The 16,935-nt window shown below is 37.3% G+C and overlaps 1 long non-coding RNA gene across 1 annotated transcript; it reads right to left on the bottom strand.

Annotated features, from left to right (window-relative positions):
• Nucleotides 1–4,032: 4,032 nt before the first annotated feature.
• On the bottom strand, nt 4,033–7,681 carry LOC139137898 (uncharacterized). The gene is made up of 5 exons (XR_011553486.1): nt 7,471–7,681; nt 6,407–6,498; nt 5,262–5,450; nt 4,700–4,798; nt 4,033–4,338 (listed from the first exon to the last, which is right to left on the bottom strand). It is a non-coding gene; the product is annotated as an uncharacterized lncRNA (long non-coding RNA).
• Between the last annotated feature and the right edge of the window lie 9,254 nt (nt 7,682–16,935).

Genomic DNA, 16,935 nt, shown 5'->3' with positions numbered 1-16,935 from the left:
ATCTTGCGAATTTGTTGTCAACTTTTTCCCTATGACTTCAATCGAACCCTTCAAAAGAACATATACATGTATAGAAGACACAGTCGTTGATTCATCCACAGTCGTGGAGTGACCGTGAGTCATATTTAATAACTTCAACGGTGCTATTGTTATACAGGCAGATTTAATTAATACAACTGCTGTATTCAATAAACAGACGTTGAATGTGACTGAATTCCAGAAGATTCACTTTGGATGATACTAAATATTACACGATAAGTCTGTTTGCTTTGAGTCAGAGCCTAAAGAGAATGAATTGGTCGCTTTTTGACAGCTACAGAGACAAATATGATGTTTGTTGGTATGAAAGATATGACAGTTCAAAGATTATCTGCCTAAAATTTGACAGATATTCAGGAAAAAAAACAATGTATACGCTCATCTAGACTTTTCACAAAACGACAAAGTAGTGATCTGAAATATAAATTGCGTTTTGTTACCTCATCGTCTTCGTTCCTAACACACATTTCTTATCAATAATGAAGACTCTATTTTCATATTTGGCATGAAGTCTAGATGAAAAGATCTGGTCATCGACTACATTATCATAAATCTTTTGGAAGCTTAGGGCTGTCTCAATTTACGCCAAAATATTGAATTAATACCTTCTGATATAAGTGGTTCCATGACGACATAAGGTGTCAAGGCATTAATTCACCCCATTTCGATTGTTTACCCGTATTGATAAGCTCTCTAACAAAACCAAGGCGTGTTTCTGTAGTATTCAACGTATGATCCTAGTTACAACTCTCCCAAATTTCAACTGTAATAAACAGTTTACAAAGGTCTCTTGTCTATAGATAAATCGTTACTCTTGAGTGTAGTAATAAAAACCATAACAGGTGCGGTAGACTTTGATATGCAAAAGACTGCCACACCTTACACGGCTGGTTAAAGCCCGGTGCGGACTTAATCCAAAAATCTAGCAACATATTTATATAACGATTGCTATTTCAAAGGAAAACAAAATACAGAAACACCTCATAATCTTCTTAACACCATCGTTAATCCCGATCCCGGGCCTTTTCGTTAACACGTCCATAGTCAGTAATTTTCAATGCGTTAAAGCCGCACTTTTCAATCCCTGGTTCTCGCATTAGTGGAGTTCCCCTCCCATTCAAACACATGGCCAGTATGATGTTTGATTTCTATAACATTAATTACACAAACTGATCTCAACCTTTTGTCACATTTTGCTAATCCTACAAACAGAGTTTATGCAAGCTTTTGATTGACGGTCTGTTCAAATCGCCAAGGGTCATTGATTCCCCACTACAAACGCTTGAATTTCCTAAAAAATTGTCTTCCAGTCGCGTTAGACTTTGAATATAACCACAGAGTTCGATGGGCAGCAACTTCACGCTGACAGCTTAGCAGTCTGTCTGTGTATTTGCGGCCGGGGAAAACTAAAAAGTGGCATTTTGTGGAGCGTGTACCCGCGTGTTGCCTGTTTGGTGTCCACTTACACAATGAATGCCACCATACCTTGGTGCCCTTTGAATGTGCTAACTGTTTAGGTCATTCGATCAAATGTCAAATTCCGGCTATTTTTTATCAGATGGAAACGCTTATTTTGTTCCGTGAGTTGCTTCAGTTTATATCAGTGCTAGCACGATTGATTGGTTTGAACGAGTACGGGGAAGGTATAGCAAAGTGTGTTTTAAACTCATGGAAGCAAGTCGTGATTCTGTGTGAAAACGGAATTACCTTGAATGTCAAAGATAGGATAATACCCTTTCTTAATTGTAGCGTTGAAATAAGGAGGCACAGCTAGTTTCAATTGATTCATCTATCGGGGACAATAGAAGCTTCTACTGTCTAGGATTTGATGGGGCAATCTTCCACTGATATTTAACCGTTGCAAATGCTGTCGATTGAGTATAGACCCTTCGTTTTTAGGGTCTATGGATCGAGCAAACAACAATACGACAAAAAGCAACAAGCACAGGCTTTTACCTAAAGCAGTTTTATGCAATGGCCAAAAGAAAGAATGCGAAACAAAACACATATATATCCCTGTATAGGTAAAAATACGAATGAAATTTATTTATAAGTAGTATTTGAAAAAAATGTCTCTAAAAGTATCTCGAAAAGATGTCATTAGCCCGTACCCGACTTTTCTTTATCTCAGACGATCTGGTGTTACATCTATACTTGATGTCATTTACTACATTTACACGTCATTAAGCCTCAGATTTCATAATGAAATATATCGACTTGCAGGCGTACAAGGAAGATGGAATCACGGTTACTCTACCCCACACGGTAGAGTAACCGTGCTGGAATGCAGAGTTTGGCAGCAGACCTGTTTAGAGTGTCTGTACAAATTGGCAGAGGACCAAGCCATTCTAGCATAATATAACAGTCGGTTGGAAATAGCGAAGCGTTGCCTTGGTACTGCGTGGTCATTTAAACCGTTCGTCGAAAACTTCAGTGGTAATACAATCGGGTTTGTTAGTTGCATGACCAGAAAAACCGTTGTATGACCAGAAAAACCGTCTGTTCGGTTAAATCTATTTTATAATTTTTACATTCGTGTGAATATGCAAAATGTACTTTACTGTAAATATAATATCCTTAATTACAGGTTAGGTGTTTTCTAAACTGTTTTAGATGAGACTTTACGCTAATATATTACATGCATACCATTCAAAGTACTCCAGTAAGAACTTCTCATTGTATCACACTAAGAGGACAGGAAAGCAGCGACATACCCACTCCAAAAAAGGAAGGAAAAACTTCCAGTCATTATTCAACCTTTTTGAGGTAATTAAGAAATTTAGAAGCCGTTTCAGTAGATCATATTTACTTTCTTAGATACTTTTGGTACTGCTTGATCTTCCTACAAACACAAAATCATCGGACGCTGGCCTGGTAACGTCTGTCGATAGTTATCGTAGGGCAATATGATTCGTTTATTCAGTTTTTGACCGAGGACCAGGCCCTGAATGAGTTCTTGGGGCGTTGGTTGTACTCAGCCTTGTCAGGAAAAGTTCATAAAAATTGTGATATCAATACTCTAAACTCTTAAACAAGTTCCAATGGCGTTGAATAGTAGCTAATCTTTCACTCTTTTTATACGTAATCTTTTAATTTGATCCTCAAGTTATTTGGATATACTGCTTGCCTTGGGCGAAATTATGCCTTTATAGAGTTCTTCGAAAGTTTATCTACACCATTGCTTGCCCTCCTCGCGATAAGGCAATTTATATCGGCCGGTTTAACGATAATGAGAATCATGAGAACTATTTAGGTCATATTTATGTCCATTATTTCATAATCAGAATCCAATGCCAGACGTGAACATTCTTTCCTAACTCATGTCATGAAATCACATAATATAGACTCTAATCATGTGGCCAAATTACGCTTGTTCTCTATGTATTATTTATAATGTTAATTGTACCTCAGACGTCTTAAAATGCAAAAGTGCAACTGATGATAAATTTCTCTCTCTCTCTCTCTCTCTCTCTCTCTCTCTCTCTCTCTCTCTCTCTCTCTCTCTCTCTCTCTCTCTCTCTCATTTAAATAGGCTGTAACTTCTTAATTCTATTGACTTATCCTCGGATTTATTGATAATAAAAGACTAAGCAGAGTGTGAAACTCTTTTTTTCACCGGTTAACGCAATAAAAGCTTTGTTCAGTTTATGCACATAGTTCGAGGAACGATAACGAATGAATCAATAAAACCTGAAGGTGCATAATATATAGGAAAGTCTTTATTAGAATATTGATATTTTTCTCATTTTGTATTGAAAAGAATGATTTTATAAAGACATATCTACAGTAAATGTCTACAGCTACAAATACTTGAAAATACACGGAGGATATATATATATATATATATATATATATATATATATATATATATATATATATATATATATATATATATATATATATATATATATATATATATATATATATATATATATATATATATATATATATATATATATATATATACAAAACAAAATTAGTAAAAATCACCAAAATTTACAGCTACTTCCCTTTAAAAACTCTATTTGTATCAGGAGGAAACACATAACAATGGGACCTCAAATCCAGCATCTCAATGTTTTCAGAGAGCACAAGGTATTTCAAACCACTAAATTGTTGAACAATTCGCAAATTACGTGCATCTGCATGACTCTGTCATTCCACTTTACTTAAATCAATTAAAGAATACGTTTTACATCACTTCAGTTTTCATAGCATCTCAAACAATTGACTAGTAAATGTCGTCAGTGAGCTCTGATTTCTGGGTACATCTGGTTAATACTGCCATTTACAGGTGATCTGAAATAAAGAGAAAGAGTTATTTTGAAAGTATGATCACTGGCTCACCAAAACATTGACTGTATATTTCTTGAGCTATTGAATACCATTTCAAATATCCGTAGCAAACCCGTGAAAGTGTTAGACAGAAAATTTTCACCATATACACTTCTGATCGAATAGACTTTGAAAAGATTTGAACAGCCTTCAAATCATGACATTTGTACCGACGACGACTGACTGTGGAAAGGCTTGAAGAGGAATGGCACAAGTGCTCTTTTCAATCAATCAATCAATCAATCAATCAATCAATCAATCAATCAATTAATTGATAGAGGAATCTGTGTCTATTGTAGAATGATTATAAGTAATTTTCAATTACCAATAAGTTGTGCTCTACAAGCGTGGGAACTTGAAGTTCATGGACTAGTTTGACGCCACATCAACGAATAATACAGCAGCAACTCCTAATAATACCACCCTGGTTAGACAAAATAGAAAATTCGGTATATTAATTACAAGTCTTTCTCTGGACATATCCTCTGTTACATTTTAAAACTGAACAGATTATTATATTGACGTAGTCCGAATGAGAAAGGGATTTTAATGAATCAGATATCTCAAACAAACACACATACACCATGGTGCATTATAAGTAATTTTCCGAACTAAATTGAAAATCGCTGGCTTTTGAGTTCGTAAGACTGAAAGGTACATAACTGCTTGCAAATAGAAAAAATGCGCAGGATGACGGTCTTTTGAGTTTTTAGGGTGAAATTTTGATAACCTTTGCTCAACAATGGTGTTACTTGCTTATATCCCGTTTGTTGCTTTCGCACGTTTTTATTTGCATTTCGTATTTTTAAGAAGGAGATGAGAATTTTTCCGATTGACATAGATTTGCTTATATAGATTTTCAAAAACAAAATACTGTCTGTACTTACCAAAAGGTCGTTCCGGTACATATATTGGGACTACCTGAATAGGAGCAACATTTTGTATTACCAGAACAGCAGAAGGAGCCAGAACAGCAACATAATCCTCCTATCCGACTGGTACAACAAGAGAAAGTTGAGCTGCAGCAGTCATATGAATCTCGAACACAGCAGGAATCCGTGTCCGGATGACATCCCCTTTAACGAAAAATAAACTCAATAAATAACAAAAATCTCACATTGGTTCAGACATTTTTAGTGTAAATTACATTAGTCCAGAAATTATGTTGCAGAGTTTTGTTAATATTGTACGGTCGGGACATGTTATAACAACGAACAATGCCGAGAGTAAAAAGAATAATTTTATGAAAAGGTCATAGTTCATTCCGGACAAATCTCATGCGCGAAGAGCAAACTTAGTTCGTAGGACTGGTCCGATCCAAGTGTTCTTTGCGATCGTTAACGAAATTCGTACTTTAATAAACTAACCAATTCCACTCTTGTGCAAAACTGCCACCATGATACATATGGGCATATTTCTTTGCAAAAAGAAAGTAAATTTAGCGATTGTGAGAACTGATTTTTAAGGTTGTATGCGCCTCGAAAGTAAGAGACTTAAAACTTTCCCCAACTGTTCTCAATAATTAAGGAATCTTTCAACCACTCTCTTTCAGAATCAAGAATAAAAATCAGGGGTCACCTCGCAAGATATTTGAAATTCAAAATGGCCACCATCCATGTGTTAACAACCATCCATGATGAAAGATAAAATTTTCGATCAAAATTAAGACGATGAAAGGTTTTCTTACTTCAAAATCTTTAAAATGATATCCCACAAGAGGTATATCAGAAAAGAGCTGTAAAGGTTTGAGAGTCTGAATATCTGTCCCTGAGGCGCACTCTACCTGAAATGAAAACTTTTGGTTTGTTTTCCTCTTGTCAGAGCATAAAAACAAATTATTCACAGAGGCTGCACATCTGCAATATCATTTAATGGAGGGCAATTATTTGACGATTTATGCTCTTATGTAATGAAGGCGAAAAAACGCATATAGCGGAATTTACATTATTCGTACTATATATTCTTGCGAACTTTGTACGAAAATGTTATCGTTAATTTTCAAAGATTCTCAGGGATATACAAATATACGTACGGGTAGGAGTTCACAGAAAGGGTATTGTTTCCTCCTGAGGAATGGTAGCTTGCTTTTGATCGTGAGTTACTGTAGTGGTAGCTTTCTTCAAACTAACGTAGAAAAATGTAAAAAGAGACATCATCTATGAGCCATCATAAGCAATCGGAAGCTTTCGTTACAAAAACAAAAGCACAAATTCATGATATTTTGTTGGGACCTCTTCTTGGTTTCATTAAAAAAGAAATTAAGATAAATACGCTGTAAAAGTTAAGCCAGACATTTTGCGTATCTCAATACAGTCAGCGTCCACCCGCAAAGCTGGCTTCGTATCATAGTGATTTTAAATTGCCGTTTCGTTTCTCCCATCAAACGCACTTGAGCTATGTGCAGAGCAATCGACCATGAAAACAAGTCTGTTTCTTAGTTCTAGAAATGAACAAAGAAAAAAACAAACACCCAAACAAACAAACAAACAAATGAATGAAAAAGTATCCGTATAGAAACTGCACGTACTGCAAGACAACAAATCGTCAGACTCCTTTCTACGTTTAAACGTTGACTCCATTGCTCATACTCTGATGGAAGGACAGCACGTAACAAGCTAACGCGGAAATTTAAAGGTAAAGAATTTGTGCGCAACTGAAATAGTGATAAATGTAAGTACTTTCAAAAGTTCTCTTTGTGCGGAAATCTTGGAACTATAAAAATTCATGTACATGATGTATCGACCGAATAATATCACACCACACTACACACAATCCTCTTATACATACATACATACATACATACATACATACATACATACATACATACATACATACATACATACATACATACATACATACATACATACATACATACATACATACATACATACATACATACATACATACATACATATATACATATATATATATATATATATATATATATATATATATATATATATATATATATATATATATATATCAGGCAATCTGCAAGTGTCTCAGATAATGACGAAGACAAGAGACATGATTTAGTTACATTTGACTTGCTATGACGTCCCTCTTAATAAACTTTTGCGTGATTTCAGGTCTTACCTTAGTTTGTTTCATTGCAGGATAGGAATCGCTCTTCATCAGTACTGGTACGATAAGAACGCCTAGCAGTAAAAACACTGCTGAAATCTTCATGGTAGACGCTGTGTACATTATCATCGATTTCAAGAATTGTGTCTACCGATTATGGGAAATGTCCGGTTACGGTGGTGTCTAGCCGTCGACTGGTATAGAATATCGAGGAATTTGATATTTTAGGAGTGTGTCTCTATACCTAAAACAACTTTATTGTAGTCATTTATTATTCCCCCTTAAGCAGTTTAATTGCCGCAGTACACTCGTCAACATATAGCGACGTGAAATAAGCCAATGGGATTTGATTTTCTTAATGGAATATATTCATAAATCAATTGACAGTAGGAGGTGTCCTGTTTGGTCACAGTTCATGTCTTTCGGTTAGGGATCCTTCATTATACACTGGGATGGGAGGTGGAATTTAAGAACTCATAAAAGAAATGTAAAAGTTTACCCCTCAAAGTATTCACTCTAAAATATGACACCCCTCAATTCATCAATTTAAAAAAATGACCCCTATCAAAATTATTGGCCTCACTAGATTAATAAAATTCATCAAAACAAACATGAGAAAAATGTGGCGCGGGAATTTAACAGCACAACCACATAACTTTGGACCAAGGACATTATCTGCAAATGTGACAATGTTACAGGTTTTGCTGTGTGTAGTTGCTGGAAACTAAAGACTTGGCATTTCATCTTGCTCTTGGGAGTTGAAGAAACTGAAGCTGATACACAGAACTCAAAAATACTGAAAAACTGGCTATAAGCCTAAGCTACAGGTAGACGACCTTTAAATTGTGTATTCTACTTGTCACTGGGCAAACATGATTAATTAACGCATAATGAGTTTCTATATCATTCAGTCTAGTCCTAGTAGTAACGTGATTTCCGTGTTGTGCACTGTCGACCAGATCTCGTCACTTAGAAACTACTCCTATAACTCTATCTTCTGGAGAAAGAAGCAAGTATTTACTGTCCCTATTATGTTACAAATCGGGATTCTTGCAGCTGGCAGTTTGCTGTTGACGATAACTTCCTATTTAAATTTTTCTCAGACTTCATAAAAAATAATCCATATTCTATTCATTTTTTTTTAATTTTAAAATTTGACCCTGCCATAACCGCTTTGTACAACTCATCCCGATTCCCACCGCCCCTCCCCGTAAATAATGAAGGCTCCCTCCGTTCATGTAAAGCAGTTGTAATGGTTCTTGTGCAAACCGAGGCAGTAGATGGACAGATCTGTTTATCTACTGGTTTAGCGTAGACGATGTTAGAAGTCTAGGGCTGTCTCCATGTACGCCAAAACTCTAACTTATTAGCAAATTACTATCATTGGTGACTACAATACATCCATCACCAAGCTGTCGTGGGTCATTCAACTAATGGCATGTTGTTTGCTATCAGCTTGTCAAACAAAATAAAGGCGTGATTCAGTAAGCTTAGTATCACTGTCACACTCTCCTAGATTTCAACTGTAATGCACAACTCACAAAGGCCCCTTGTTTCGATAAATCGTGCCTCTGTATCAATAAAAACCATACCAGTAATGGTGCCATAGCCTTTGAGATGCCAAAGACTGTCACATCTTACATGGTTAGGATTGGCAGGTACCTGGTCAGTAATTTTACTTTGAGACTTTGATCGAATGTCAAATATTATTTTTGTGTGTGATGAAAACGCCCATTTTGTATCGTAAATCGCTCAAGTTTGCATCAGTAATAGTGCGATCAATTGGTTTGAACAAGCAGGTGGAATGAATGACCTTGGCAAAATATACTTATTGTGTTTTAAACCAATACAGGCGTCTATCGTAATGTCAATTTGATTTTCATCGACGAAATCATTATGCCTTGCGTCATTTAACATTCAAATATGGAACTATATCGCCTGATCAGATCAGAATTCGACGGGGCGTTATTTCGCCGACATTTCAGCCGTGCAAATGCTTTAAACCAGGAAGTTGACAACAGTCTTACAGCTAGCTACGTGCTGTGGATTTTGACTTTATTTGGGAAGTTTCGTGCGACAAAATACGCCGATGATCGGAGTGCATTCACAAGAATGAACCAATTTTAGCGTAGCGTTTTGCAACACAGGGTACTGCAGGCATTGTTTTGTCTAGAAATTATGAATATGATCAATAAATATCGTGTATTAAAATACTTATACCATACAAGCCTTCTCTGTGTCGTGTCTGCGCTTATTACTTTACCTCGCCAAAAGCCCCTCCACACACTTTTGTGCTGCTAACGAGATAATTTGGTCAGAGTGATAAGACCCACTGCGTTTGTGATCGGCAGAACAAATTAATGAAGGGATTAGGAAGGGTATTTAAGAGATAAAAACTGTTGCTTTGAAATGCTACCGTGACTATACAGAGATAGCGAGGGTAAAGTAATAGGCACACACTATAGGCACTGGTAAGGCTTGTATAGTAAAAAAGTTTGATACATGTCATTTATTGATCATAGTCATAGCTTCTAGACGAATAATGCTTGCAGTACCCTGTGACTATAACTGTTGCAGCTGCGTATCTGAAAAAAAGTTGCCGTATTCGCATGCTCCTTTTTATCTCAGACAATCGGGCATTCATTGACAAAAATCAAACTACCTTAATATTGCCACGACACATTGTCCGAGCTTGAATAATTTAAACATATATACATGAAGGTATGAAGAGAATGTAGTGTCTGGCCATATACATTTCTCGAGGGTCTGCGATTTCGTAGAGGGTCAATCTCAGTGCATGCCTTCCTTGTGTCGGTGGAAATAACAAAGTGGTAGCCATTAAAACCGTCATTGAATGCTTCAGTCGTGACAAACAAGGGTCAATTTTTGGTCAATTACGTGATAGGAAAACGTGTAATCAAATACTTATTGTATTGCTAGTTGGCCTATAGTTTTTCTGCAATCTGGCGAGGTAGATGTACTAGATGGGAGTCTCCGTAATTACATAGAAAAAAGTTTTTTTCCTGAAGCGTTTAGATGCGGCTTTAACATTGCAAACATACATGTATACTTTCGAAATGTAAAGTAAAGTAGTGAGTACTCCTTTTAATCACGCCAGGAGGACAGGATTCCGGCGATACTAGATCCAACACAGGAATTAGAAAGACTTTTCAGTCATTATTCACCCTCGTTGAGTTAATTGAGAAATCTAGAAACCGCAACAATTTCAGTGGATTGTGTGTACTTTCTTCGAATATCTTTGGTACCGATAGTTCGCCGACGAAAAACAAATCATCATGTACCGGCATGGTACATAAGCAAGAGTCTACCGTATTCGCAGGTGCCATCCAATTACATGCAGTTGATGATCCATAAATTGTATGTATAAAAATCGTTTTCGACAGACTTCGGCGGGTTAAATGTTTTACTTACATACAAAATTAAAATGCAGAACGATAACATGATTTTGGTATCCGATTTCAGTTTAATAATTTGTCGGAATGTTCACAATCTTGTGAAATTTCTGGATTGATATATGAAACATAAAGGCCGATGAAACAAACATGGTTTACGTGCAGTCTGGCAAGTCAACAGACTTTTTGACTGATTCGCTAACTCTAACTCTCAGAGTTTATGAACTGGGTATAAATCAGTTTAAGTCGAGTTAATAAATACGATTTTGATTTCTCAACCTGTCATCTGCTACGTTTGTGTACGCTTGCAGAATTTCTATGAAAAATCAGGCATTCAAGATGTTGCAATTTTCTCAATCTCTGTAAATGGCTTTGCTTTCTGGCATTGTCTGTTTGACAAAAGTCAATAACGATCCAATAACAATTTAGAAATTCTTGGGAGTCATAAATGTTTGAACAAGGAACTATGATCTTTGACAAATACTTACGTCTCTCAACTACACTATACTGAAAATACATAAAAAGGAGAAATGAAAGTAAAGAAATGTGTTTAAAGGTCTCATGAAATGCCCTTTCAGCCTAACCGTAGGATCACTCCTACTAAGCCCTGGACCTTGTGTTATTTTTGTAACAAACTGACAAGGACGTTTTCAGCCAATGCATGCTAGTGGGAGTTAATAAAATGCGTAGTTGTTGTTTAGACCTTCTCTTGGCAAACGGTGAACCTTACTCCCTGCCCACTACATGGCTTTTCCTGATGAAGGCCCAACAAAAGAAATACATTTCCCCACCCTCCTGCAGATGACCTGCCCGACCCTTTCATGTCCACACTATGAGAAAAAAATTGCGCCCCGCCGCCCACCAAGAAACTTTTTGCGAATAAGTGCCTCTGACAATGTAAAAAAGAAAGCTGACAAGGGATATGTATATGAAAGCTAAATATTTATAAACAGCGGTTAAGTTCTGCACAGTTTTTACTTTATATCGTTTTTTTGCATCGTTTGATAAGTTTTAAAAAGCCAGTCAACATTCGACGAACCCGTGATTTATTCATTCAATGAAGATTTAACTGAACAGCGTGGAATTCCCAGCATCTAATTTGTGCTGTACTCTTGTCTTGTTGGAAAAAGAGGCACACATTAGATATACCGAGAATTAGCAGTGTTTCACAAAGGTCGACCACAATCGCCCCTCTGTCGCAATTATGAGTAAGGTACATTGACCGTCGTTCTCATAAATCATTACGATTCGATCGATGCCCTGTTCGCGACAGGCTCCTGCACGTAAGTCATTGCAGGTCGCGGGGAAGTAAAAAATTATAGTGAACAATTAACCGAACAGACGTTTTTTGTTCTTGTAAAGCTTATTGTGTATTGTGACCAACTAACCCAATTATATTACGCTGAAGTTTTCACCGAACGGTTTAAATGACCACGGAGTCTAATTACGACAGTCAAATTACGTCAGGATGGCTTGGCCCTTTGCCAAATTCAGGTACCGCCAACTGGTAAAGTCCGTCACGTTTACAAAATCATCGCAAAATATTTCCAAGGCTAATATACTGATCTTACTTAATTTTGACCTTGACTTATATATTTTGGAGGCGAAGTAGAGCCGTTTGTAACTGCTCTTCATGGAAAATATGCCCACTACTCTCCAGTATCTATGGTCTGCCCTCTCCCCACTCCCAACAACAGTTCAAGCTTCTCACAGCTCTCTCTCACCACTGGAAGTTCCCCATTGACCATTAGATGTACATACTCCAACATGTACGTTTCATTTACTCAATTATTTATCGATCACCCAGACGTGAATGCACAGCAGCCAAGCTCAACACAAAATTGTGCAAGCAAAAATTTATATTTTAACCTTTGGACACTGAAGACAAATTGGAAAGTCGGACATGGGATGATGACAACTTTTAGCGATAAGAATTGATCGTTTTTCGAATGCTTCAAATAAACTGCATTCGGTTTTCGTTTCGCATTCCTTTTTTGACAGTGCATCATCAAACTGCTCGGTAAAAACCTTTGCATGTTGCTCTTTTGTCATTGTTGTTTGATCGCGACAGTTAAAGATCAGTAGAATATTGCCCCATCAAATTCAAACGGCCAGTGTCTTTATATTTCAACGCTACAAAGGGCGTTGTCCCATCGTTGACACTCCAGGTAATTTCATTTTACACAGAATCACGACTTGTCTGCATGATTTAAAACACACTTTGCTATACCTTCCCCGTATACTCGTTCAAACCAATCAATCGTGCTAGCACTGATATAAACTGAAGCAATTTACGGAACAAAATAAGTGTTTTCAACTGATAAAAAAACCGGAATTTGATTTTCGATCGAATGAGCCAATTGCAGTTAGCACATTCAAATCCTTAACGCTTTGAAAATTATTGACTATGGACGTGTTATGTAAGGTGTGGCAAGTTTTAGCATATCAAAGTCTACCGCAGCTGTTATGGTTTTTATAACTTCACTCAAGAGGCACGATTTATCTAAACAAGAGACCTTTGTAGTCCGTTTATTACAGTTGAAATTTGGGAGAGTTGCAACTAGGGTTATATGTTGAGTACTACAGAAACACGCCTTGATTTTTTTAGAGAGTTTATCAATACGGGTAAACAATTGAAATCGGGTGAATTAATACCCTAACACCTTATGTTGTCATGAAACTACTTAAATTTACTTTAGGAGGCACCGTGATCCAGTAAATAGGGTAACGGACTCACTATCGAAGGATGGTGAGTTCGACACCCAGTTCAAGACCTGGTAAGTCCAGAGTAATGGACTCACTGTTGGAGGATGGTGAGTTCAATACCCTGCACGGTGTTGTGCCCCTGAGCAAGACACTTTACTCCTCATTGCTCCATTGGGGGTTAGTGGGTTAAGTGTACCTCATCCTGTAATTGGGCTAATGCCCGTTGGATGATTGACTGATTAAAAAAAATTAAAAATTTAAATCAGAAGGTTTTAATTCAATATGTTGGCGTAAATTGAGACAGCCCTAAGCTTCCAATAATGTAGTCGATGACCAGATCTTTTCATCTAGACTTCATGCCAAATATGAAAATAGAGTCTTCATTATTGATAAGAAATGTTTGTTAGGAACGAAGACGATGAGGTAACAATAGCATTTTATTTTTCAGATCACTACTTTGTCGTTTTGTGAAAAGTCTAGATGAACATTTACAGCAGGTATTTCCTGAATTTATAAAAAGTTTAAGGCAGATCATCTTTGAACTGTACATTTTTCATACCTATGACAAACATCATATTTTGTCTTTGTAGCATTAAGGACAACCCTGACAGTGTCAAATGCGACCATTTCATTCTCTATAGGCTCTGACTCAAAAGAAACAGACTTATCGTGTAATATTTATAGTATCATCAAAAGTGAATCTTCTGAAATTCAGTTACACCACAGACAGTACAGAAAAAGTCTATGGTAACCACTCAACGCCTTTAGGTTAAATACAGCTACCTGTACACACAATAACACCGTTAAAGTTATCAAATATGACTTATAGTCACTCCGAAACGACTGTTTCTCCTATGTTCTTTTGAAGGGTTCGATTGAAGCCTTTATTATTAGGAAAAAAGTTGACTACAAATTCGCAAGGTAACGCCATTTCCGGGTGCAATATACATCTAAAGTCAGTGTCCATATGTCGCTATCAATGATTACATTCTCCAGCGCACAGAAAGACGCCAATCCAATCCGGCAGTACGTGCTATTTTTGTCACAGTATAGTGAGACGTATGATCTGCTGCCATCTCGGGTTATCGGCTTTGTTCACCAATTTTTTTCGGCGTACCATGTCCTAAAAAGTTTTTCAACAACTCTCGGTCAATTCATACTACAGCTAGTACATGCACAACCCATCGCCGCACCGCGAAAATCTGATTGAAATCAGAGTTAGAGTTGTGCTCGGCCCTTGTATAAAATGGCTTCTGCGTTCTGCTCCCTCGCCTCTCTACTAACTTACAAAATAAGAAAGAACTCAAGAGTATGGATTCCCACATCCGATATTAATTAGATCGTGCCTCTCTTATATTTACGTCATACGTTGTCTGACTTCTGTCTGGCTCAATCTCGCACAGAACCCAATCCTGCCCTCATTGCGGTCTGTCGTTAACGAGGGACGGGTCACTGATTCCTTTTCCTTCGCGGTAAGGGAGTCGTCATTATTTACGGCATGTGGGGTCGGAAGAATTTAATCGGAAACTCCGAAATTTCGAGTACCCCCCCCCCTGCTTACCATGATGAATTTGAGTATCTATCTAGGTCAGAAATTTTGACTGACCCCCTCCGCCACTTAGAAAAGTTAATACTGATACATGCTTTTGTGAAATTTACAAAAATACAGCAATATAGTAAAGACCTTTCAAAGCCTGATGTACCCTGCTAGATTATCATCTGTTATCTCATGACGGATGAAAAAGGTGAAACCAAATGGAATTCAAAGTGACAACAAAATACAGATATAAAAGCTCACGCTATAACCAGTATCCAACCATATAGTACAGTAACTGTTTAACTTGGATGGGTATCATGACAGGGTCACTAGGATATCTAACTGGGCATTTGAAAGTAGAGGGAGGAGGACACACGAGAGGCTGAGGAGGAAACTGTCAGTTTTCAATTTTTTGAGTGACCCCCCCCCTTATATTCCTCTGACCCCCGGCCGTAAATAATGACGGCTCCCTAAATACCTGGTCATCAGGCCGCATGTTATAAGTTTGTTCCTATTCCAAACGCAATGCCGTACTGTTACTTATAGCCTTGTATTTTCTATAGCTTGTTATTCTTTTAACTGTACTATGTAATAAACATTTCTAGATAAGTATATTCTTTAACATTTGTTGGTAAAATGTGTTTTCACCGAACATTTTCAGTCCACTGAGATGCTCATCAATTTTAAGTTCCGTTTTTTCTGTGGGAGAAAATATTTTTACCGTAAATTGCTTAAGTTTGTACTGGAATTGTTATTATTGTCTGGGAAAAACTCCATGGAAACCAGGACATATACTGCAATAGGAAATTTCCACCGTCTTTTGAATTAAATGATTGATTAATTTATGTCATCGGATATAATACAATTGATTCAAGTGACGCCCATGTGTTGATGTATTTATTGCAGTAACAATTATTCGTAGCAATATAAATTTGTGGCACTCTGACTTAGACCAAAGATCAGGCAAGTCAACCTTCTACCTGGATAGGGAGAAGACATTCTTTTAATCGATGACAATGTTGTCTACGCCATGAAAATTGCAGAAGTTTTTGTACTTCTGGGTGTACTGACCGTACCTGGGTTGACGAAGAGTGATTCCTATACTGCGGTCTTGAAAACCAAGGTAGGACTCAAAGAAATATAATAAGTATGCCCCTTTCTGCGCCGAACATTACGGATATTTCTCAAAAACAAACAGCGTGAACGAATTCAAATGTATACCAGTCCATTTCAGATACCTTTCATTTCTTTATGTGTATAAAAAGTTTGAATGTGCCTTCTCCCTTCACTTCTATCATTTTTCGCCTTCCTCAGTTTCTTATTTACTTTAAGAGAGAGAGAGAGAGAGAGAGAGAGAGAGAGAGAGAGAGAGAGAGAGAGAGAGAGAGAGAGAGCACCTACTTGAGCTCGTCGCGTTGCTGACTCACCTTTTGCTATCAAGACAATGTGCGCCGCTTGCGGTGGGATAGATATGGCTGATTCGTTCACTTCCATCGCCAGCGGCGCCTTTACCATGAATATTGTACATGAAAGAAACGACGAGAGAGAGAGAGAGAGAGAGAGAGAGAGAGAGAGAGAGAGAGAGAGAGAGAGAGAGAGAGAGAGAGAGAGAGAGAGGGGGAGGGGGAGGAGAGAGAGAGGGGGGCAGGGAAGTAGAGAGAGAATGACATGCATGAAGAGAACTTGAAATGGACAGAACAAAAACACTGTTACTGTCATTGTTATTGAGTATAGCAAAATATTGATGAAATTTGATGTAAGTGGGGTTTTTTGTAAGTCTATAATTTGTTTCACCCCTCACACAGTAATGTCAACATTTCG

This window comes from Ptychodera flava, chromosome 8, assembly GCF_041260155.1.
Source record: "Ptychodera flava strain L36383 chromosome 8, AS_Pfla_20210202, whole genome shotgun sequence".
NCBI classification, from domain to species: Eukaryota; Metazoa; Hemichordata; class Enteropneusta; family Ptychoderidae; genus Ptychodera; species Ptychodera flava.
Note: the sequence above shows the minus strand (reverse complement) of the source record. Positions and strands in the feature narration are given on the sequence as shown.